General features: G+C 40.8%; 1 protein-coding gene across 2 annotated transcripts in view; it reads left to right on the top strand.

Annotated features, from left to right (window-relative positions):
* TRAPPC9 (trafficking protein particle complex subunit 9) overlaps positions 1-25,810 on the top strand; it is a 453,151-nt gene that overhangs the window by 304,266 nt on the left and 123,075 nt on the right. The window lies entirely within an intron of this gene.

The raw sequence follows: 25,810 nt of genomic DNA, 5'->3' as shown, positions 1-25,810 counted from the left end.
GATTTTGTGATGAGGGAGCCTTGTTCTGTAGTCCTTTCCATTTGGGAAGGAAGCTGAGCATGCCACAGCTACGGCCTTCACACTTGGCCATTCTCTGGCAAATGTCCTTCTTCTGCCAAAAAAAAACACAACACAAACACAACAACATTGATTGAGACAGTTTCTAAATTAGTTATGTTTTGAGACCATGACACCGCAAAGTTGAGTGAAATTATCCAGAGCAGGGCTAACAAAACTGGTGAAGGGCCTGGAGCACAAGTCCTGTGAGGAGCGGCTGAGGGAACTGGGGGTGTTTGGGCTGGAGAAGAGGAGGCTCAGGGCAGACCTCATTGCTCTTTGCAACTGCCTGAAAGGAAGGTGTGGGGAGCTGGGGGTCGGCCTCTTCTCACAGGTAACCAGTGACAGGACCCGAGGGAAAGGCCTCAAGTTGTGCCAGGGGAGGTTCAGGTTGGAAATGAGGAGACATTTCTGCTCAGCAAGAGCAGTCAGGCATTGGGACGGGTTGCCCAGGGAGGTGGTGGAGTCACCATCCCTGGGGGTGTCCAAGGAAAGGTTGGACGTGGCTCTTAGGGACATGGTTTAGTGGTGACATTGGTGGTAGGGAGATGGTTGGACCAGATGATCTTGGAGGGCCTTTCCGATCTTAACGATTCCATGAATCTATCAGGCAAATACTTGAGCAGTGGCTTTGTAGACATCTCGTAGCCAAAGACCTGTGCAAAAACTGTGGGTTTGGTATTTTTTCCTTCTGTCCCACGTGTGCACTAGTTTGTCTGCTTACTGCCTTTTGTTTAAGTCCCAGACTTATTAATTCTGTGCAAACATAAACTGATAGCAAATGAGCTGGTTTTTCGTTCTTGTAATTACACTGAATAGTAATGAAAAGTTGGAGCTATTTTATGATGCCTGAATGGGCATTTTTGGCTCGAATACAGTGCCTGTGATTTCCATAGTGACTGCTAGTGATTAAAAAAAAAAAGAAAAAGAAGAAAAAGAAACACAAAAATCACGTGAACAAAGAAACGTTAGGTCCTGTTTGGGCCATTTAGGTTATAAATTACGCAACTTTTAGTGTCTCTTGCTGTGCGTTGTGGCAGTGAGCAGAACAAGGTGCTTCGTGTTGACCTGAGTGGATGGATGTTGCAAGCTGGGACGTGGCTGAACAATGTTTTCAAATGGGGGAGAAGAGCAATTTCCAAATTCTCCAGGCAAAGTTGGGGTTCCTCCTGAGCTTCTGATAAACTGCTAATGCCTTCCCCATCTGCCTAAGTTTGGACGTCTTTGATAGGTTTGTTCATACCAGAGTTTACACCACATTTTCCAGTCCTTTTGGAGCAACTGTCTGGATTTGTCTTCTTGCTTGAAATGCAAATGTTAAGATGTATTTGTTGCCAACTGACAGAAAGGAAGAAAAATTATTTTAGGAGAAAGAAATCAAGCAAGCAAGCATAGCCATTCATTATTTAAATGACGGTGTTTCATGGCAATTTTGTCTTGAAATAACCTTCTGGTTTTGTAAATTGTGCAGCGCTGTTTATCAGTAGCCAAAAATCTTTGTCACTCACTCAAAACCCTTTGTGATACACACATTACTATCTCAGTAATGGAAAGGTGGGAGCAGATAATTGGCAAATAGCAATAACCAGCAGTTCATTCCAGTGAGTGCAATGAATCAGTGCTTAGCTTGGTGAATGCACGTTGGTATCCAAGCAATTTGGCAACCCTTTAGATTTGACCTGAGAAAATAACTAGAATAACTGGATTCTTTTTTGTCCAGTGTCAGTATCCCAGAAACATTGCTCTCATCCTGCTCTTCCACCCAGAAATGTGGAATTGAGAGCTTGTTCCACTGTAAAGGAGGATTTTGTTGGCTTTGGCTCTCTCATTAGGGTGCCCAAATAATGTGGGCATTCTCTGAGAGGATCAGTTCCTGGGCTGAAGGCATGAGATGTGCCAATTTTTGGAGCTGCCAGGGTGTTTTGGGAGGTATGTTAGAAAGTGGCCATGTTGCACGTTCAATATTTTTCTTTGCTATCTGCCTGAAAGAAGTATCTTTAAGTAGATTTGATTCAGGGAAGAAATTGCAGTCATTGTTTCCAAATGCCCCATTTTGTGCAATTTGTTTGGCTTACAGATACGGCCCTTTACAGCTTCTCTATTAGAGATCCTTGGCTTCATCTGTTCTCCTTTTTCCTACCCCAACAGCATTGCATGGGTCTCTAATGTAAGAGCAGAAGATTATTTAAAGGTAGGTCTAATTTTGACTAGAGCTACACAGTTGATTACTCTCTGATTTAATTTGTTGGATGCTGACCAGAAGTCACTGCCGTGGGAGCCAGTGATGACACAAAAGGTGTTGGTTCTCCCTGACCTATTTGTATTAGAAAAGAATTGCTATCCAAAAACTATTCCAACATCCCTACGTGCCGCCGTCTAAGCACTGCATTTGCTCAGGTTTTGAGCCCATCTGGCTTTTAAAGCCGCTTCTAGATAACAAAATAATTGCCTTAGGCATCTTGTTCTCTTCTCAGATGATGTTCTTCTGCTATACCTGGAGGAAACTTTTATTTTGTTCATAACTCAGCTGTTTTGTGGTCTGGGTGATTTTTCTCTGTGGCCCTTCAGCTTGCAGCAAGTTGCCATGTGTGTTATTAGTAAATTCTTTCCGACAGTAATCTCTGTACCTGTTCATGATATGGATGAGCCCTACAAAAGCTCTCATAAGAGCTCTCATAAACCTTCACCGTGTGAGAGTAAAGGGCTCCAGGCTAGGGCTCGGTTAAATGCACGCGTTGCATAGCTCATGAGCTGATTTTCAGCCTCTGAGTTCAGGAATTAATTTTATTGTATCTCTGGCATGAACAACAATAAAAAATTGTCACCGGCTATTATTTTATTTCTTTAAGTAGGCATTTATTTTCATACTTTAAATATGGAGGGGAGGAAAAAAGCCGTGATAGAGCCTGTGTTAGAGCCCCCACTTATCTATGATAACTTGAATTCTGATGTCTGCTGGCACAGTCCTTGCTCATCGCTGTTCCCTATAAAATCAGCCTCATTTTAATGGGTTATATTAGACATTGAGTCAAAGAACTTGCCATGACTCAGCTGTTGAGGAGGAGGAACCGCAGCTGCCCCTGGCCCTTCCTAAACTCGGGCACGGGAGCATCCACTTGGTGCACAACGTTGGAGCCACGCAGGAGCATTTGCCCCCACAAAATAATAATAAATAGGGTTTGTGGTGTACTTTCTTGTCTTCAGCAATGCAACTCTTTATATTGGCTTCAAGTAATATTGTAATTATAACATTTAGCTACCATTATTTTTATATTTCGAGATAGGGCTACGCAGAAGTATAAATGAAGGAGGCACATTGAAGAAAGGGAAGAAGATGGCCTTTAGCAGAGGCTACACTGGTACTGTTGGTAGCCAGCACCTCGAATCACAACTGCACAGCTGTTATCGATAGGGTCTCTAATTAAAAAATTAAATAATCTTTGTTGGTCAGTATGTCAGTCTTATTAATTCAGTGTTTCATGGCCCTATACTACAAAACCTACTGTTGTCTGCTGACAAGCGGGATACATTTTAGACCTAAAAAGGGAAATTAAGTTCATGATACACAATTTTATGTTGTCTTTTTTTTTGTTGTTGTTTTGACCTGATGCTACGTCGTATGCAGGTGCATCAGAAAGCACCTGGTGCAGCAGCTTAACGAAGTGCGTCCTTAATGTTCCCCAACAACATGTGACTAAGGCAGGCCATGAAAGAAGATTAGCCCGTTATTGGCAAAGATTATGCAGACAAAAAGCATTTCCTTCATGCAGCGGGAAGGAAAAACGCCAGCAAGGATGATGAAGACTTTTTTAATAAGATTTCTGTTTTCAAATATTCCGCTTCAGACCTCTTAATAAAATGAATGCGTTAGATGCACAGGGCTAAGATCACTGCTGAATGAGATTATGCTCTTGTCCATTTAATCATGATGCAGTTGTAGCTTTTCCTCCTACCTTTTCTTGTAACTTCTAGTGTTTAGCACTGAGCAAATTTTGCTTAGATTTGAGTTTATTGGATTGGATTATTAGGATTATTTATATATAATATAAAAAATATAAAAATATATATTTATGTATTTTTTTCTAAATAACCTTTTGGTTTATGTAATCTGAATAGTCCCTGATCTCATAAAAAGACTAAACATATTTTTTTCTAATCATCTTGTGGCTTCAGTGTGTCTGTTTACTGCAGAGGCCACATGGACAGGAGCCTTTTTAGAACAGCATTTGAAAATTGAATTTAAAGAGAGCATTTTGGTTTAATTTGCTGGGTCAATTTGTTTAAATAGGCAATAATGTCGTATTTGTCCCCACGAGACCTTGGACAGAGAGTACATTTGGGCGTCAGTTTTGTTGCTCTAGAATATAGCACTTTTGCTAATAATTGATGGTAAACTGATACATTTATGTATTTTTACTTGGAATGACTGATTTTTGGCTTATGTATTATTTGTGATTGATTGCAGGTTGTCTATTCATTTTCTTTCTGGCTGTGCTATGGAAAGAGGAATTACTCTTTCTCTTTCCTTCCTTACTCCCCTCTGTTCTCAGCCGCCTCCCCAAGAGATCAGCTCCAATCTCGGCACCGCGTGACAGTTAGCAGTTGTGACAGGCTAGCCTATTTTTGGAAGTCTGTCCCCACTCTTTCCCCGCTGGAAAAGAAAAGCAAGTTATCTTTAAAAATTAATCCATCTGGAAAAGGAGGAGAAAGCTTCACGAGGCACTCGCCACTCAGGGCTTGGACTGCGGGTTTGCTAATTATTTGTGTAGTTTATGGCACGGGACTGGGCCGGTTTGCACTTCGCCTGGCATTGATCACCTGCCCTTAAGCTCTGCAAGAGCCCTTCTGTTCTGCACGGAAAATGAGACAGACTAAAATACAGCATGGAGCTGCATGGATGTTGTCCAGTCATGTCTTATATTTCACACATTTCTGAGCTGCTTCTGCAAAACCAGAAATACTACTGCTTGTCTCCAAGGAGCAGAAACAGAAGTTCAGAATTTGGCAGTTAGGGTGGAAAGATTTTTTTTTTCTCATTTATTTTGCCCCTTCTTTAGACTCTGCAGGCTCTACATGTAGTAAAATAAATGCATTAAATCATACTCGCAGCAGGGGTAGCATCCAGGATGCTGTTCCACGTGAAGAAATAACTGCTGTGCGCTAAGCGATTGCATCTCTTATTTTGATACGGTCTCCTTGTACCCAAACTGCTACATCTCTGTGCATTGCAAACCCAGCCCAAATAAGGCAGATGCAGTCCTGGAGCTTTCTCAGGATTCTGAATTAAAAAATATGAAGCAAATGTCTGGTGGGGAAAGCTTGGCAACAGAATTAAGCTACCAATGGAGAGCTTGTATTGTATCGAGAAAGGTAGACTTCCAAGTGTGTGAAACTATGACCTAAATGGCTTTAAATTTTTTGTTCTGTTTTGTCGGTGTCCCTAAAGCTCAGGAACGCGCTGGACAGCTGGTTTGAGTTTTCATCTCCCGAAGCACTATTATTTTGTTTTCTCATAGGTGGTTATTATTGGAACTTTAAAAATAGACTCTGCTGTCTGTCTAATCTAGTCGTTTAATCTTGTTCTAGATGCTTCACTTTATTTCCTTAGATATATGATGTGAATGCCTCTGTGCGTACCCTTTATATACCTGTCATCGCTAGAATATCAGAACACCTTTCCCTGGCAAGTCAGTGCTGAGTCATCTTCAGAAAGTGCTCATCCTCCCCGCATCAGCTTGGTGTACAAGAAATTAAGTGTTCAAAATATTGTTGATATAAGGAGCACAAATGAGTGGGGGTCACTTGGCCATCAGTGGTTGAGCCGATCTTTTTGAGGTCTGTGGAAGCCGTGTCCTTTCAGGCTCCCGAGCCACGAGGCACAGATTTATATGTTTGTGGGTTGATGATGCCATAAAAATTCCCCAATTTGGAGACAAAACTGTGATGCTGGATCACGGTGCTCTGTTTACATGGATAACATTTCCTGGATATGGATTTTCCCTTCTCACCTTTAAATAATATTGTATGGCTGTTTCTGTCACCTCTACCCAGTGAAACTCAAATGAACATAGGCTTGTCTGGGTAGAACAGGTTGAATTGAAAGTGAGTCAGTAAATTAATTTACAGCTCCAATAAAGCCTGTATTGATTCCTCCAACTCTACCACTTTCCTTCTCCTTTCTCCCTCTCAAAGAAATAAATGCATATGTTACACAGTTTAATCCTTCAGGTTAAGACCTTCTAGAGGAATACAGCTCAGTTGATTATACTCTCACCTAGAGGCTTTTTAATATTATTATTGTGCTGCATTAAATTCACGTGTCTCCTTCATCTAGGCCTTCATTGCCAGAAGGCGATGCCCACGCAGGTACAGGTACACGCCGTGTTTATGCTGATCCCTATTGACAAGCATCCAGCCCATCTATAATCTGCATAAACATGGCCTTGCACAACCACAGCTGAAAAATGGCAAACCTCTGGTGTGCACGCTGTGGTATCTGTGGCATCAACCGCGTGTGTGGGATTCTGTGTGGTTTTGGGAGATGTTAGCATGGCAGGTAGGTGTTTTTATGGGACAGTGTAATCGTGAAAGACAGAGTTGGGAGAGGAGAAAAACATTTTAGGATTATTTGGGGTGTGTGCATATGTATTTGTCACCTCGTGTCTGTGAAGGTGGATCAGTAAGGGGAAACTTGCCTTGGCTATTGCATCGAGGCCCTGGAGTGTGTCCAGAGAAGGGCTATGAACGGCCTGGAGCACAAGTCCTGTGAGGAGCATCCTTGCTCAGTATCTTCTGTAGAAGAAAAACAAAACAAACCTAAGGAGAGACATTTCTTCAATAAGAAGACATTTCTTCTCAGAAAGAGCAGTCAGGCACTGGGACGGGTTGCCCAGGGAGGTGGTGGAGTCACCGTCCCTGGGGGTGTTCAAGGAAAGGTTGGGCTTGGTGCTTAGGGACATGGTTTAGTGGTGACATTGGTGGTAGGGGATGGTTGGACCAGATGATTGTGGAGCTCTTTTCCAACCTTAATGATCCTAGGATTCTATGAGTCCTGTACCGTTTTGTGCAAGGAGGGAAATGTTTCCATAATTCTTCCTTTCATCTCACAGCTTCTAGAAATGAGCATATATTCTGGGTAGGCGTAATTAGGCCCATAAATTGATTGCTCTTTCATATCCATCACCACTAGAATGCCAATTTTTTAAAAATAGTTGTTTAAAGCACATGTGGACTATGAAGTAATGTAGGGGCTGTGCCTCTGGACTTTCTCTTTTCATGTGCTGGGCAGTAATAGTTAATCAGCATTGCTTTGTGGTACGACATCGGATAACCAGACCAAAAATATCCATCTGCTTCTCTTGAAATGAATCACCATTCTAGCATCCTTCCTCAATATCTTCTGCAGAAGAAAAATGAAACAAACTTCTTTGAGCATAAAAAGTGTTTGCTTATTCCAAGTAAATGTCTAAGAGGAGTGGAAAAAGAATTGAAGTGATACATGTATGTATTTTTATAAGGCTGGCTGATCTGTAACGTTTTCTCTACATCATTTCTATCATTTCTATCAGTCCACCAGAAACAAATGTGCTTCTCTGCACAGCGGCTTGCCTGGGCGTGTGGGGAAGCGTCCGTCCCTTGAAGGTGTCTTGAAGGTACTCTTAATTTGTATCCGAGGGAGAGACTCCAGTCATCCTGTCTTTCTAGTTCGTATACTTCAATTTTTTTCTCTCAAATGTGAGTTAATTTAATGTAGTTACATATATATCAGTTAGTAGCTTTCTGTGCATGGTGAGCAGCAAATCATTCCTTTTTTTTTTTTTTTTTTTTTTCCTGCATGTGTAGATTTTCTTTTTATCAGCTTTCCTCCAAACATAGCTGTGGTCTGAATTTCTGAAATCTGTTCTGTGGCTATAAAATATCATGACAAATTTCGAGTAAGTCTATATTTGGACACAGAGAGTGAGTTCCGTGGAATCGCTCTGAACTATCCATGTGTTCAAACTCTTGTCCTCTGCTTACAAAAGGCAGTCTTCCTGGAAAAGGTGAGGGCATTTGCAGCCTCTTTGAGGATGTACCGTGTGTTTTCTTTGCTGGGTGCTCCTTTTGATTTTTTAGATAATTAAGACAGATGACTGAAATAGCTCCAGTTTTGTGTTACCGAATGCCAGTGAAACCTATCTAGACATTTCTAACAGTCAATAGAAACTTTCCTGCAGAAATGGTTATGCAGAACAGGCTTTTGCATGTCATTAAGATATTTAAGAGATGTTTCATACCTAGTCAAGGTATATCAATAGGGATAAATCATGCATGTGCTGGGGTCATCACATAGGACCATGGTCAGCTGGATTAGATCGCTAAGCAAGACAGTGGTTGGAGGAGTCTCTGACTATCTTGCACAAGGAAAACTGCAGAAAAAGGAGGCAAAGTATTTATGTAAGGATGTAGGTTTGACTTTGATCATTGAGATCAGTGCAAAGAGATGTATACTGTGCCTCTGTAGTCAACCAAAAATGTGTGATTACCACTTGGTAAAAGTGAGAAAGTCTACCCAAAAGCATCTAGCAGAAGAGAGTCAGGTTTCCTCCCCTTCCTCACAACTCATCGGTCTTCTGCAGTGTCATCTGCTTGGGTTCCTTGCCACAATGAGGACAAATCTCCTCACTCTCAGTCCTGCTACTGAATGAGGAGTCCACACTGCGTTTGATATCACAGGGGAAATCTCACTTCTGCCAGCCGGGTGTTAATTCTCTTTTTGGGCAGAGCTTGTTTCTGTCCACAGACACGGTTGTGCGGTTTGAGTGTTAATAGCTTCCCACTTCATTTGTTCTCTTTTGGTTCGTTGTAGTCTCATTTAGGTATAAGGCAATGCATGCCTTTTTTCCCCTCCCTCCAAATTCTGCTACTAAAGTGGCTTTGCAAGGGCTGCTTCTGCATATAATTGGAATTCTGTAAATCATTTGTGTCACTGAGAATCCAAAGCATGCAAATTTAAGTACTTTCATACAGCCACCTTGGCTTTAGTGCTTTGTTAATCAGTAGAGGAAGGGGTCTAGCTGAATTATTTTTTTATTTATCGGTGCATGAACATCCATCTGTTGTATGATTGCCTTCATCTCCATGGTTTGGCATTCTCGGTCTTTACCCTGGCAGGTATCTGATTGTAAAAAATGCTTCCTTATAGATTTGGTTGCTACAGTTGTTTCTCTTTGATTACCAGCTTGCAAGCTGGTCAGTGTCAAAAAGCTTCCATAATATTTATTACAACACAGCGTAAATCAATATCTGTGTAATGGAACAAGAATATATCCATTAAGCTTGTGAATTATAGTGGTGTCTCAGATATGGCTTAGTGTTTCTGGACTCTGGCCTTCCAGATGTCCTCAAAGGCTGGGATGATGCAGACTAGCAAAAATATAAAAGATGTAGAGAAGGTGGTTCACAAAATGCTGACAAACTTCTTAACCTGAACACCCAGGTAAAGAGACCTATTGCTGTTCATGTCACCTGTTAGCAGGGTACTTTACACTCTCATATCTAAAGCTCCCCGTGTAAGTAGTTTATTTTTCATTTATCACAGAAGAATACTCCATTTTCCCCTCTTACTGATTAAAAAGCATCCATGTTTGCATGTCCGTGAAACTCATCAAATCACAATTGAAAGCACTAATTTCTAATAGCTAAATGTCACAATGGTAACGTGCTTTGTTTCCTGCCCTACAGATTAATGGTGATGAAAATTAGAATGACATTGGCACACTTAAGTAGTAGTGTGGAGAGTGCTGACTACTATTTAAGGTAGCTGGAGTTCCCATATCGGATATAAGAAGAATCAGACACCTGATTTCACCCAGTTACCTAGAAAGGAACTTCATTCTGCCCTTAAAAGCTTACTCATGGCTTTGCTTTTCTCCTAGTTACATCTTCTGGTGCTGCTTATTGCTCAGGACCCTGGAAATCAGATCCCCAGAGACAGCCAACCACTGCCTGTGCATCACCGTCATGGGATTTTTACATCCACACTAACGGAATTGTGTCAGGGTTGTTGCAAAATGTGTTGTGTTCCCAAGAGAAAATTGGAGTAAGGGAATAGAGGAATTAATTGAATAATTTATTAACACACTATATTGTCATTAGCAAAGGCAAAACTGAAGAAGGTGACCTGTATTTGGAAGGGGAGGATATGGCATGTGGCATCTAGCATTTCTTTTAGCCTTGGACCAACCCTCTCCCAGGGCAATTTTCTCCAGGCTCTGTTGTATCTGAGGAGTGTATTTCTTCCCCCAAACTGGTGGTCTTTGCTGATGTTTTGGGCATCTTGACTGAAAATCACGTAGACGCATTGAGAACTGTAGGACTGTGTGATGCGACTCGTAGAGAGTTGGGTTTCTGAGGTCTTTATTCTTGGTGATGGTGTGTGAGAAGATTGTAACACGGGCTGGCTTTTGGGTCGAGGCATACTCTCTTTTAGGGGAAAGCAGAACTGGTACTTGAAAAGCAAATGCATTAAGTGTGGCATTCCAGATACTTAACATGGAAAGCTATAATCTTGTTTTTCTATGATCTTTTTTTTTCAGTGCAGAATCTTTTTTCTCATCTCCAGTGTCCTTCATATTGTGCAGTTTTGCTAGATATTCAAATTACAAGATCCCTACCCTGCTAATTTGGTCTCCGATCTTTCAAACATTTCCTTACATCCTTATGTTTATTCATGTGAGCTGCTCATTTGACTAGTCTGCTTGCAGGAGAAGAGATGCATAAATAGTGCATTTTGAGTTTATTACACAAAGTTCAGGAAGATAGGGGAAAGAGTATATATGTCATTGCAAGCTCATTTATTTCAGTGTACTGTACAGAACACGCCAGCATGGTCTGCGATGAAATTTATCCTTGTGCTGCTGGTGGTACAGAGGAGTGAATAAAATACATTTGTTATAACATAATAAATCATATTAATACCAAATAAAATAGCATAGGGATCTTGTTATAGATACTGTGGCAGCAGTATAACCCAGGGCAACACGCGAATAAGTAACATTTATTATTAAGTGTAATTCTTAACGCTGCTTTGAAAGTGACAAACATTTGACGTGTTCAGTTAATAGGTTTAATTAAAATTCGGGATTAATTATGAAGATGAGTAACTCTCCTTCATTACCTTGTAGGAACAAAAGATACTTACATTTCAAGAAAGAAAAGATGATTAACCCAGTAACATGTATCAGAAGGATTGCAAATACTCCCTTACAGGAGCAGGGATCATAAATATTAAATTCTGCCTCCCCCAGCAAAAGAAGGAATGAGATTCAAAGCAAATTGGGTTTGCAGAACTGCTGGGTTTCGAAAAATGGATTTAAAAATCACTGTAAGTGCACTTGTCAAGGAGGTAAACCGTTGCTTCAGACAGATCAGAGATGATGAGAACAGGGGAAGGTGTTGGAGGCTAGCTCTGAATTTCAGCGCTCTGTTGAGGTATAACTCGGATGTAAAGCACTGGGTGTGGGATTGCTTTCTTGGGCTTAAGTTTTCAATCCCACGGCCATGTAAGACACTTGAAAAGAGGGTATTAGACAACTATCCGAATTTCTTCCACGGGTTCCAAGAAAGTGGCAACACCAGCTGATGCATTGTAATGCGGTATATTTATAGGTCAATTTAGCAGCTTTTTCTATTAAATCTTGTCAGGCTCTGTGATTTATATGATATTTGTTCAGCATGCCTGTAGCAGATACGACTGGTAATTTGAAATATGAAATGTGTTAACCTCTGAGTTAAGCTAATGATAAAGTTGAATTAGGCTAATAACAGTTTAAAAAAGCCATATGTTTCCTTTCAACTTTATAGACTTTCAATCTTAGATATGTTTTTGCTCGTATCAAATTACAAAATGTTATTTCTTTGTAAGTACACCGTGTTGTTTTGAAGGGTCACCTCTAGGTCTTTTTTTACAAGGAGGAGAAAAAAAGATTTTAATTTGACTATGTTCTGGATTTCCAGTTTTTGAAAGATGCCTGCTTCTGGTGTTTCCTGTGTCAATCATCAGTACTTCAGCTTAGACATTGAACCAATTGTGAAATCTCAGCATCGATTTAAAACCACCAGTAGGGTTGTTTCATCTCCATGGCCTTTTTTTACTGGGTCCTTTGAATTAGCTCAAAGTAAGCTATGAGCACTGAAGCCCTCGTGCCATTTTATGGATTTGATGTACAAACAGGGTATTACTGTAGAAGCTCTTGGACCTCGTCTTGTGAGAGAAGAGCATCTTTTGATCGGGATTCAACTCCTCACTTTTAAACTCGATCAGCAGCTTCAGCTTTCCAAAGCTGCCTTTGCTTCAGTGCCACCTTAGGTGCTTGGTGTGTCCAGTCTGCTAGCGTGTGCTGCAGCTGAGCTATTTTAAATGTAAAATACTATTGACTGCCTTTTTGAAAAATGGAGCCCTATTTTTTGCTCATAAATCACAAAAATCAATTTTTAGGAGTAACATTTGTGTCAGTGTTGGGCCTTGATGTCGCAGCTCATTTAATGAAGTCTCATCATTGCTATTCCTTTTATCCCAGTGTTCCCACTTGTGCATCCCACATGCTCCTGTTTACATACAAATTCGTAAGGACAGCCAGATTAAGGGTTCACTTCGACCTTGCTTCATCCTTGGACAGAAAAAGTTTATGTCTGGCAATGTGGAGGTACTAGACAGGGACAGGGCAAGGTGCAGATCTGAAATAGGTTCCTTTTTTTTTACAGCTTCAGAAATCCTCATTCAAATTAGGAAGGTTGTGCCTGCAGGTGACTCCTCAAGCTGCTGTACAAGTATCCAGATGCTAGAAGTCAAGCTTTTTGTGTCACTCCAAATGAGCAGTATCGATTAGAAGACGTCTCTTCTCCCAAGCACCAAGTGATCAGAGAAGAGGGAATGGCCTTAAGTTGTGCCAGGGGAGGTTTAGGTTGGATATTAGGAAAAAAATTCTTCACTGAAAGGTTTTGAAGTATTGAAACAGGCTGCCCAGGGAAGGAGTTGAGTCACCACCCCTGGAGGTGTCCAAGAGACGTGGAGATGTGGTGCTTAGTGACATGGTTTAATGGTGGGCTTGGCACTAGAGGTCTTTTCCAACCTGAACCTTTCTATGATTCTAAGTAGAAAACTTAGAAAAATTATTCTCTTTCCCATTATTCTCTTTCTAACAGTGAATTTATCTGCAAAATTAACCTTCTTTGTGTCTTCTTGGTGGACGGCCGTTTCATGTTTTTATGCCCAGTAGTTTTGCAGGCAAGTTTTTATATTTAGGGCTGGATGCGCTCGTTATGTCCAGCCCTGCTCCCAGCACCGAGAGTCCAAGGCACGTGGTCGTGAAGATTGGCTGCGATATCTGCTATCGAGGCCATCGAACATAATGAAGTTCCTGCAGAAAAAGAATCGCCTCTGTTAGCTGACTCATCCAACGCCTAGAGGTAGCCCTTAAAATCATACATATTTGGGTTGTGTAAATGGTGCCGATCAAAATGCTTCTGTCGAGGGGATGTGGGTTTTTTATGTGGACAAAATTACTGCTTGGGTGCATCAGCAGAGAGCTGTGCTTTGCCATAGGCAGTGCAATAAACTTCCAGATCTTGACTGTCACAGCAGAGGTACCGATGTAGGGTGAATTCGATTGCTTTTCAACGCCTGGCGGTGAGATCAGGCTGGAAAAGCCCAGGAAAATCTTTAGATGGGGTAGATTCAAATGAAACAAAATTATCTGCAGCAAAAATCAAACCGAAATGGAAACCCACTGGTTGGACACAGCCGTGCTGCAGGTTGTTGAGACACCTTGTGTGGTGTTGTGCCCACTTCTTTCTGACGTACATCACACGCAACAGGCTAAATGATCCCTTGGTATCTATGTTTGTTCAGGCCATCATGAATGTAGAGGTTTCCCAGCTTTTTGCCAGCAATGATTTGGAAGCTCTCTTAGTGATAGTGGCTCTGCAATGGGATCCTTCAGCCAAAATGAAAATGGTGGTTATAGTCTTTTTTTTTTTTTTTTTTTTTTTTTTGCCAATAAAAAAGCTTCTTTTGTTTTCTTGAAAAACTTAAGTCCTAGCCTCGTGTCAAGGTAAGGCACCAGTTTAAGAAAATGTAGATTGCCAACCTGTAAAGGATCACTCGTGGAGACCTTCCCAGCTCAGGTGGTGAGAACCTTCTGCATTTTCTGGAACCTCGATAAAAGCTGCATCCTCAGTCTCTCAATGAGGCCAGTCCTGTTGCTCACGGGATCATTATTGCTCTTTGTCTGCTTTTTCTTTAGGATCTGAATAAGAGCTTCAGACGTCTGTGTCAGACAGTTACAGTAGGTGGTCTAGCAGAAGTGATTACCTCTTCTAGAAAACCTGCCCTAATCAAAAAATTATTTCCAAGATTGAGAGAGGCCCAGCTGCTGTGGGAAGCTGTTGCCCTATGCTGGAAGTTCAGCTAGAGAAAAAATAAAAAGGAAAAATCTTCATTTGCAGGTATGTGTGCTGCAATTTGCAGTGTTTTGAGGAAGAAACAGAAAACTCGTATGTTTTTTTTTTCCATTGTAGACAATTCTGGGCTGAACACAGCAAGGTTACATGATTAGACAGATGTTTTGAAGAAGGATGACAAATAATTGCTTTTACACACCATTCTTCTGTAGATATCTTTTGGTGTTAGGTAACAAACACATTTAAACCCCAAGCACGTCTGGATTTTTTTTTTTTTTTGAGTGCCTTAAAACACAGAGCTAGGCTGCATTTCGGTAGCTGCAATGCATGGTCCAGAAAGTTGGCTACTATGACAGATGGTGTTAAAATACGCTTTTAGCTCTGAGGATTTCTCAGAACGTGGCACAAAGAAAGTTTTCAGAGATGGAAGGAGCTGATCCCTTTCACATTTGAGAAGTTCATAGTCTACCAGCAAGGAAAAAAAAACAAACAAAACTCGTCTGTGCATTTCAGTCCCTCCAAAGAGGGTCTAGAGAGAGAGAACTCTTCCATGTTTATTCTTCCCTTTTCCTCAGAAAGCACTGCAAAAGAAGAGTTTTTATCCCATTTGGGTTATTGTAGATTTCTTAGTAAGACTTTTATGTACTTTTTTTTTTTTTTAATATACTTTTCCAGGAAAGTTTGGCACAGAAAGAGTTGAGTCACATCTCCCTTAAAGCTGTTGGTTAGTAGGGAGCTATGAGAAGATCACAACTTCTCATGTTTGAGTAGAGATCCGAAGGCACCTTGGAAAGTAAGTGGGTTTTAATTTATTTTCTAGTCAGAGTGATCTGAATTTTTCAGAACTGAGATGCCCTTCTGCCATTCTTGTGCTCTGTCTGGTGCCTCCCTATAAATAAGAAGCAATTTTCTCTTTTCCCGTTGGAATTCTCAGTAGCATCCCACTGTGTCTGAGCTGGCAAGACATCACATCTCAAAAATCTCACCTGTTTTCCCATCCAGCAGGTCTAAGGCCCTCAAAGAACTCAGAAACAGGTGTCCATAAGTCACACTAAAAAGTAAATTCTCTTGTAGGACACTTCGATATTTCCTTTCTCTTCCATTACTGGCTTTTGGTGGAAGGGGTCAAGAAAGACGAAACCATACCAAGAACTGTTTTAGAAGGGACCAGCAGTCCTGTTCTAACCCAGCATCCTCCTGACAGTAGCCACTGGCAGAGAGAGCCTTTTTTAGGGAATGAGACATCAGTTCTGAAAAAAAACACCACTTTCCCTAGCGTGCCCTTCTAGTTTTGGAAAAGAGCATCCCAGGCACTTTTTGAGCCAGAGCTTGTATCCACAGCTTTGTATCTATTAGGTCACGCTGAACTTTCTTTGATGGATTTATCTAATTAATCTTTGAAAGTGTTTGTACTTTTCAGTGCCTATATCACAGGGAGTCATTTTTTATGCATGTTTTATAGCAGCTTAAAGGACCTCCTACGATTACCTACAGTTTGTTTGTCTACCATAAATCCTTTCCTGGGTGCATAAATCCAATTAGCGCGCCTTTTATTCTATCTGTTGACATTTAGGTAAACATCTCTGCATCAACATTTTTATCAACAGGTTTATATAATAAGCCATTATTCCAGTCTCTAAGTATTACAAATATGCTTTCTTAGTTGTAGGAGAAAGAAATATTTTTACTTCGCCAAATTTTGTTAAATAAATCAACTAATAATGATTTAAAACTAATATAAAGCATGTAAAATTCAGATATAAACTCGTATACAATGGGATTATCCAGCCTTATCCTCCCTTCTTCTTACTGAAGCCGGTGTCAGTCTACAAGACAGTTGGTTGTCTTTTGTGTGAAGGATGTATATCTTTTATGAAACATGTCCAAAAACTTTTACTGTTTATTCTGAACTAGTTATGAGATTTTACTCGCTATTCCTAATGAATTGACTGACCTTATTGTCCATTTTTTCCTTAAGCTTAGGATCCTATTATTTTTTCTACATTGTCTCCTGCTGTTCAAGAGACACGGTTTCTCTCTCACTTCACTGTTTTCTTTAAAAAGTTTTAGATCTACTTGTGCTTTAATTCCAGTGCTAATGAGATTTTGTCAGATAGTTTTCAAGCCTTGGTTTTCAGGACTGGAAACTTTATTAATTAAAGGTGCTTTTCATCACAGCTGTGCTAGCAGCCAGTCGTGTTTTTATGTGCTTCTTTATCTTTTCCTCTTAGTTCTGAAAAACCTGTTAATATTCTTTAAATGGAACCAAGTAAAGGTGTTCTGAATCTCAGAGAATATTATTATTTTATTATATATATATATATATATATTATTTCCAGCCTTTTCACCTGCAGTTGGTGGGCGATCTTGTATCTACAGTGTTCAGTGCATTTCTTACCAGCCAGAAATGAATATAAAGTCTTGTTTTAATGTTTGTCAGGATCTCTCCTCTGGAAGCTGTATAACTATGTGTTGCTCTTTCATGATTTTCTTATCCTCCTCATTCTCTGCAGGACACTTTTTTTAAAAAACAATGATCTTTGTTTTACTGTCTTGTCTTAGTTGTACCTTTTAAAATGTATTTATCACTAGCTCAGATTGTACTTCCAGTTCCTCCTGTCTCCTGTGTTTGGTTTGGGAGATGTCACTCTGCGCTCAGCTTGCTGGGGACCTCTCTCCTCGCAGGGGCTCTTTGATATCTCCTCTTCTGTCCTGCATATTCACTTTCCCACTTGAGCAACCACATTTTATTTGCCAAATTCCACGTGGTATCCAGAGCTGTGATACTCCCTCAGAATTTCTTCTGGGAAATAGCGTTCGTAATCGCCCCCCTCCATAGAGTATCAGTTTCATAACCAGGCAGGGAGTTAACAGGCCAAGTTAGGAGTGGTATTTTTGGAAGATTTTGATATTTCCCCCATCAAACGCCAGCATTAAGCGACGACACTGCAAACTCCAGGCCTCTTAGTGTTTCTTTTCCTTTTTCTAATTTTTGCAAGTTTAGCAACAAGGTGATTTCACAGATTTTAAAACTGTGGGTTTGGATGCTACCAACAGTTACTGTTATTAAGAAGGTGTAAAAGATGAAGAGAAGGGAGTGTGTGTGTGTGTTGCAGATTTTACAGTACCTGAACTTGCTTTTAAGTTGTTGGCCACGTTGCCAGTGTTCCTAAGCATCAATCCCTAGATGCCAAGAACAATAACAACAGCAAAGGAAGCGTTAAAAGTTGAGCCGTTAATGAAGTCAGCAAGGAAGAAAAATGGGAAGAGTTTTTGGAAGCCAATATTGGTTCTTGTTAGAAACATGAGTTTTAAGGTAATAACGTGATAAGTGTTCCCACTTTTTTATTTGAAGTCCTTTGCTTGGAAATTCTTGAGCTTGCTATGTAATGAAAAGTCCTTTAACAAAAACCCTGGGGTAAGGCACAACAGTGATGGGAGCAAAAAGTGGGGAGAAAATAATGGGTGTAGGTTTGGTTGATTAAAGAATGAGCAAGGGAAGAGTAAGAATTTTCTTGTTTTCTTCTCCTCACCATAAGAAATGAAATCCAAGGTGCAAGGGAAGGGTTTCTGCAGAGTTGGGTGTGCACATGCTGTTAGACATGGGGTGTTGGGTGGGAGGGGAGGACAATTAAAGCTTATGAGTATCTTGAGAGGAAGGGAAGGATGTTTCCAGACTTATCAGACTAGGAAGATAATTTTAGCAGCTGCCACTTGGACAGGCTGGGAAGGAGGGAAGCAGGTGGGAACAGGACAGCAGGTAGGAAGGATTGCAGTAATTGAGGCAGGAGCTGATCAGGGTGAGGATGAACGATTCAGCTGGGCTGATAGGAGGAGCGTTTGATCCTCAGTAAATTGCAGGGCCGGGAAGCGATGTGACCTGCTGAGCACCCAGATGCTGCGCCGAGGGCAAAGCAGGCAGCCGAGCGGATGGCGAGCTGCAGGGCTGCTTGGGCACGAGGTTGGGAGCAGCATTCTCAGGCGAGGAAGGAGGAGATGTAGGAGGGAAAATAATTCACCCGCCGCTTGCATGCAATGTCCCCTCCTGGTTGTGAGGTCTGGAGGCTGAGCTGGGAGACGAGGCAGCGATGCTGAGGTTGAATTTGCAGGTTAGCTGCGTCGCCGTCGTTGCAAGCCCATGAATGAGTGAGCAAGGGGCGAAACGTGGATTGGAGAACTCCTGCACACAGGCACGTTGTGGGTGGTTGAGTGCAATGAGAGAGATGTCAAACAAGCCTCAGAGAGGAGGGTAACGTTTACCAAAACTTATAATTACACTATTACCCCACGCTGGAGCAAAGAAAGAGGCTTTGTAGTGACATCTAATAATTTTTTATTTTTTTTTTTCTCCAGCGGGTTTTGATTTTGTCACAAAGCAACCGTATGCTGTGTTTTCAGCTGGAGGGAAGTGACATATGGTGTTGTTTAATAATTGAATTTATTTTAGAGCATCATGTAGCATAATTGCCCTGGAAGTACTGTACATACTGCTGAAGCTGCCTCCGAGAACGAAGTACCGTGCTCATTTCTTGCCTGCAACTGTGCTGTTGCGCTGGTAGGTGGCTGTGAACATCAACAAGTCAAAAAGTGATGTCAAATTATGGAAAAGATTGTAGGACCTCTTCTGCTTGGGGAGGTCAGAGATTATTTTTGGCCTTCTCTCTGCTTTTTTTGTCAACTGGTTGGGGCCCTTTGACTTAGATGATGAGACCAAGCTAAGGCACCAAGTTGTCACAAGCTGCATATATAGTAGATATATGCTTAAGCACGTTTTATTCTTGACCCTTTTTTGTCCATCACTACTTTTATTTCTGAAAATAGGTGGAAAAATGCCATTTGCCCCACTTTTCCATTCTCTGTCTACACATTTTTCAGGGCATTTTTGCCTTGAAAATGAATTTTTGCCTCCTGTTATTGGGGCTGGGTTGGCAAATGGGAGCACGTAGGAAGACATTTGTAGAACTGTCTTGGGCAGTGATGTGGTGGCAGAAATGCTTTCACAGCAAGGCTCCTGCCCACCTCTTTTATCTGTCATTAAAAGACAGATATGCAATGGGGAGAATCTCCCACTTCGTTCCCAAAGGGAGAAAAATGTCTGGAAACACTGGGATGCTCCTAATGTGAGTCCCTGATGACATTTTTTGGTCCTGGAAAGAAAAAAAAAATGTTGTAATTGAGCTGTGCTAGTGTGTTACTCATGAATAAGTTTTTAAAAATCTTCATTCTGTCTCTTCATCAGATTGAATGTGAGCCAGAAGCAGCAGGATTGATATGCTGCCTTGGTTAGATGTACATGTTTTATCATATTAGTGATTTTGTTGTCATACCGCTTTTCACTTTCATTAGTACTAGGCGTTCCAATTTTTGTTTTCCTTTTGAGTTCTCTGAAGTAAATTACAATTCAATAAACATAAATAGCTGCATAAAAACAACATTAGGACTGAGGGGGGAGAAAAGTAAGAAATAATTGATATAGAGGTAAAGATCGTGGTTTCTCTCCTCCTCTTGCTCCCACGGGGTCCCAAAATAGACATTCCCACTGCAGACTCTGCTTCGTTTTTTTGCCATGTAAGAAATTTCCCTGTGGAAGTGACGGCCACAACACAATCCTTCTTCACACTGCTCTGAACCAAGTAGGGACATTATGCTGTCTGTTGAGCGGTTTGCCACCTTCCTGGATGTTTGTCTTGTTTGGATTTATCTGGATTACATATTATTAATGCTAATGACTACAGCAAAAAGGTTCATTCTTAGCCTCCTACATTGTGTTCAGGCCCACACATCCATAGAAATGTAATTCACCTTTTGGGGGGACCATAGTGGAGGTCAAATTTCGGTCTTTGCAGCCTCCATTAGTTCTTGCAGTTCTCCTGGCTTCTAGGTTTTCTCTTTTGAAGGGAAATTCCTAACTATATTTGAATCTACTGAATAATTATTTAACCGTTTAACCGTTATTTAACCATTTGGCTCCATAACGTGTTTGTCCAGCTCTGAATGACATCTGCAGTGGCACTTGTTTTGGGGGGACGAGAGTCCTTTTGCTGAGCTTTCTCAGAAAAGTGTTTTTACCAGCAGAAGTTTCAGGAAAGAAAGCCAGAAAATCAAAGGCATCAGTCTCTGTGTCCATTATGAGTCCATTACCCCAGTGTTACACCGGGTTACAATTTTAGCTTCTTGGTTGATGAAAGAGGCAAATAAGAGAACTGGAGCAGCTGGCTCCTGCTGAGGAATTTCCCCTTTCTGTCCTTCCCTTCCATTTTATTCAACAGAAAATGAGAAGGGCTATCTGAAAGATAATACCTATATCTGTAAAAATCTTCCAGGAGAGACTCATACATGGCTTCTTGAGAAGGGAAGACCATAAACCCCAACTCCAGACTCCCTTGCAGGGAGGCTCATGGACGAGCAGAAATGGCTGGAGTGTCAGTGGGAGAAATGAATGAAATTGTACATCCTGGGAAATACGGGAGGTCAGAGAAGAAGATGTAATGTTCCCTCTTGGTTGTAATGTCTATGAATCAGGGACAAACTCCCAAAGGACACAATAATAAATCTGAACTAGTCCCTCTGATCAATTTATTTTAAGCCAAACTGACAGGTTGGTGGTGCCTCTTTGCATCACAAACGGCAGCAAAGTCCCTTCTCTCCACTTGATGCACAGGAACATGAAATATCAGTTATCTTATCAAAAATGATGCGTGGTTCTGCCTGATATTTTCCCACTGATCTGCATGGCTATGTAAAAAGCCATCAAAGAAGAGAGAACATTCATATAATTCCTTTCTTACTGCTATTACTTACTGCTATTTCCCTGTCCCCTCCTTCACAACAACAAGAAAACCCCAAAACTCCCTTAAAACTGAACCACTATTTGTCATCAGAGTCCTAAAAGAGAGTTACTGGATGAAAGGCATATCACTGCTACAGGCTCGAGGCAGAATGCACAAATCAACATTTTTTTTTTCCATTCAAAATATAGTTTGTGATTTGAGCAGTTAAGAAGCCAGTAAATAATAATGCGTTCGTTTGAGAGACTTCTCATTTGTGTGGGTAAGCATCCAAGGAAAATTATTTTTTTTTTCCAAATTATCTCGGTAGTATTCCCTGAAAACGAAGATGTATTCAAACAGAAATGATTAGGACTAGATTCATGTTACTTAGTGTAGGTGTCTGTGATCCTGTTGTGTTAGGCTACTGTTATACTGAAGGGATAAAAATACAGTAATACGTGCTTGAATGTTTGGGGTTCTTTGGTCTACATAGTTGTCTAGGTCAGGCTCAGAGAATGCCTATTTCTTGCTGCTGAACAACAAGGGAACAAAGAGGTGAAACAGGTGAAAAACAGCTACATTTGTTCAGTAGTTTAGAAAAAAAAATCATTTTTTTTCTAGCTCAGTGGGTTATAGAATACAACCTTGGAACGGCACCAACCACACAGCATGCTTTAGTATGATGTATGGATACAATCTTTAGAGTTATTAAGAAGTCGGTTAATATTTGCACTAACTACTAATCCAAATGTTGCTTTACACCCTGCTAATAGGCATTGACATGTATGCCATGCCTGAGCAACACCAGTATATAAATATTTAAATGTTAAAGGAAATACGGAAGCATTGTGCTTATAAGCTATAAATAAGATAGGATCGATAATACCTGAAGGCATTATCATTTGAAGAAATCTATTTAAATAGTTGCTTTGTAAATTAAACTCATTTGGGGAATGTTTATTGTCACAGGCAGAATTTCACAATGGAATCTGCATTTAGGAAACGTTGAACATCGTGTAATATTCCACAGTACTTCTGGAGGCAGGATACGAGGGACACGCAGACTACTAAACACTGTGAAATGCGAACTTGCTCTTGATTCACAATTTTGTGAGTGGGAAGGGCAGGACACACATTCGTTTTGCAAAGTTATCTTTAAAACTCTGGCGTGCTGCATTTAAAGGATATTTGAAGGACGCAGGTTAGTTTTCTTGGATGAGACCCAAGCCAGATGGGTTGCTTAATGCTCAAAATTGAGAAAAGGAAAAGATTTCTAGTGTGTCTTGAAATCTGACAGCACAACTACTGTAGTTTGTCCAGGGAATATTAAAAAGTTAATTTATTTGATTAAAATGTAGATTAAATGAGAATGGCAGATAAACTATTGATTTTTCTTTGCTTTTCTTTGTCCGCTTGAGGTTTGATTTTTCAAGGTGTTGGTGTTATTCCAGGTTTGAAGTTGAGTAATCTTTGTGATAATTCGTTTTAAACACAGAAATTAGATGCTACTCAGAGAAAGAGAGATACTTTCCGAAACAGATGAGGTCTCCTCAGTTGAAGCCTCTGTTGACAGCCCTGTAGGGCTTTTGCTGGAGCACTGCAAAAAGTCGCAGCAATGTATGATACTGAATTTCTGTAAATACAGTAAGTAAAAATTTCTGCTTTCAGTTTGTAATACCTACTTCTCATTCTTGCTACATTGCTTTTCTGCATTTTGTGCCATACATTGTTATGTGATGCCAAGGAATATAAATCAGAGCAAAAGGAAAAGGAAAATTCCTCCTTTTGGGAAACCTTTTTGGGTAAGGCTATGTGGCAGCTCTTCTCCCAACAGGAGTGATAGTTGTCCTATCACTGCAGGGCCTTTGTGGCTACTTAGAAAAAAACAAACAAACAAAAAAAAACAGGAAAATATGGACCAGCTCTTTTGTTTCATATACCTGAATATTTCAGCCTAGTTTCCAAAATGAAATATTCAGCTAAAAGTGTCCCTTTCTCACAAAATCCTATTCTTGCTTCCAGTTTCTCCGCACGGCATTCTTTGATGAAGAATGTCAGATGGAGCGTGATTTAATAAAGATTTTTCTCCTTAATTCCTAAGATATTTTTTTTTTTGGTTGGGAGTTAGTGTGTGTCTGTGTTTTACTGGGCTTAAAATTACTCTTTTAGAAGTTAATTCAGTGAACAGTCCTTGCAATGTATACCAATTGTAAAGAAAGTGTTCATTGTCAATAATGACTTATTTCTAACATATAGAACAATTTCAGATATAAAGATTTCATATTTTCAATTTAAAAGAGAGTAGATAAATGACAAGAAAGTTAAAATATCTGAGTTTTGAAAGAGTAGAGTTAATGAGTGCAAGTATGGGAAAGTAAATTAGGAAACACGATCCATGAAAAATGGCCAAATGACTTATTTATTTTCCCAAAGTCCTAATAAGTTAATTATTGTCTATTATTTATGTTAGTGTAGAACCTATAAATCCTGCTAATGCTGCTGACAAACTGGTGCATTGCAAGCAACGGGACAAAACAAGAGACCTTGTCCAGAAATACCCATCCATGTAAAAGATGAAATAAATAACTGAATGAGCTGAGGAAGAGAGGAGATGCTGCGGTTCAGTGATAGGCAGTGATCTCTAACAAGTCAAAAGCATCACCCTTGTGAAGCATTTGTAGGCGTCACACCAAGGAAATGTTTTAAGGAAGAAGGAATGCAACATAACTCTTCCAAGAGCCAATGGGCAGCATAAGCAACGGCTTGAAAAAAAGCCTTCTTTAAAATCAAACAGGTGGATGATGGATGTTTCCCCATGCCTGGTAGAGGTGAGCTCAGCCACCCGGAGAAGAAAGAGAGAGGAAAATACAGGGGAGAATAGGCTGCAGGAAAGGCTGGGAGCAACAAAATGTGACAGGCATTGCATTTCTATACTATGACTACACTTCTTATGTGATGGTATGAAGTCAGAATTCATTAAAGCCTTTTTATAGGCACAGTAGCAACACCATATGGAATATTTCTGTGTTGGCCATGGCCACATGATAGTCTATTAAGAATGCCATGTGTACTCTGTATATAGTCTGTGACACAGTGGATGTGTGTGGAAGGAATACATGCAAAGAAATCAATTTATCTGGTAGTTAACTCATATATAAATTCTATTCTTACTATTTAGAGAAATCCACAGGTAATTTATTTCCCGAGAGGGCTGAGGGGGTTGACCTTAGCTGGCTGCCAGTGGCCCACCCAGTTGCTGTTTCGCTGCCCCTGCTCAACAGGACGGGGGCAGAAAATGGGATGCAAGAGCCTCTGGGTTGAGGTGAAGACAGGCAGATGATCTACCGGTTAACCTCATGGGCAACAAAGGCCTGCTTGGGGGAAATTAATTCACTTTATTGACAGTTATAATCTGCTCCAGCGGGGGCTCTGCAGGGCTGCCGGGGAATCCCTGCTGCCTGTGGGCCTGGAGCCCCTCCTGCCCTCCTCCTCCTGGGGCCTGGGCCCTCTGCTGCTTCTCCCTTGCCCTGGGCCTCCTCCTCGGCCTGTGCCCACTCTGCCCTTTTGGAAATCTGCTTTCCCCAAATCTTGGTGCTAGGCTCAGCTGGGCCCTGCCATGGGGCTGTGTCCGGCACTGGGCAGCTCCGCCAGCACCTGGGCATGGGCACTCAATACAAGGGGACATGTAAAAGGTCCCATTTAAGCGCAGAGTTTTAACTACATTTCATAATTGGGTGCTACTGCTATGTTGCTAAATAAAGACAGCACAAATTACAGGAATTTCCACCTCCAAGTTTGCACTTACCTGTGAGAACTTGGAGAATTGCACAGCAGGGCATTGCCAGTGTCACCTTGTATGTATTTTATCCATGGAGGGATGAATGTGAGACTTTCTAATTGCTTTAATTCAAGAAGAGGCTGCTGAACAGCATACTGTTAAGCTACAGAATGGGTTTCCTTTCTATTTGTCCTAAATATTTATTTTTGGTATATGATAGCAAGCTCCTTTGGTAAAGTTTGTTTCTGAAGTGAGAACAAGCAGGCCACGTTGCCGCTGTCTTATTAACAGATCTATGCAACTTCCAAAAAAATACATATTGCATGTGATGTTCCCTTCCCAAAATATTCCCTTACCAAATACCCACTCCAGGGAGGCGAGAAGCGACAGGGAAGCCGTTCTATATTATATTCTATATCCTATATATAGTGGTTGCACTGCCAGTGTCAGGTCTGTTGGATCCCATTGGTGAATTAACCTCTTCAGTCTAAACAGGATTTAAGAGCGTGGAGGAGGCTAAAACTCCTGTTCTCAATTTCATCTCTCTAAATAGACAAAAGACCTATCTGCCTAAACATCAATAAACAAAGGAATGCAAATAAACAAACATGTCAGTGTGGGTTTATTACTGCCATTGTTAATAAATATTGAAATACTCGAATTCTACCAAACTAAAGAGTGTTTGCAGTTCTTGATCATGTGAAGCTCGTTTCGGAGCGTAAGATAAAATAAGCATGCTGATGCAAATCTCGGTGCAGATTGC

The sequence above is a fragment of the Aythya marila genome (genome assembly GCF_965140915.1).
Source record: "Aythya marila genome assembly, chromosome: 2".
NCBI classification, from domain to species: domain Eukaryota; kingdom Metazoa; phylum Chordata; class Aves; order Anseriformes; family Anatidae; genus Aythya; species Aythya marila.
Note: the sequence above shows the minus strand (reverse complement) of the source record. Positions and strands in the feature narration are given on the sequence as shown.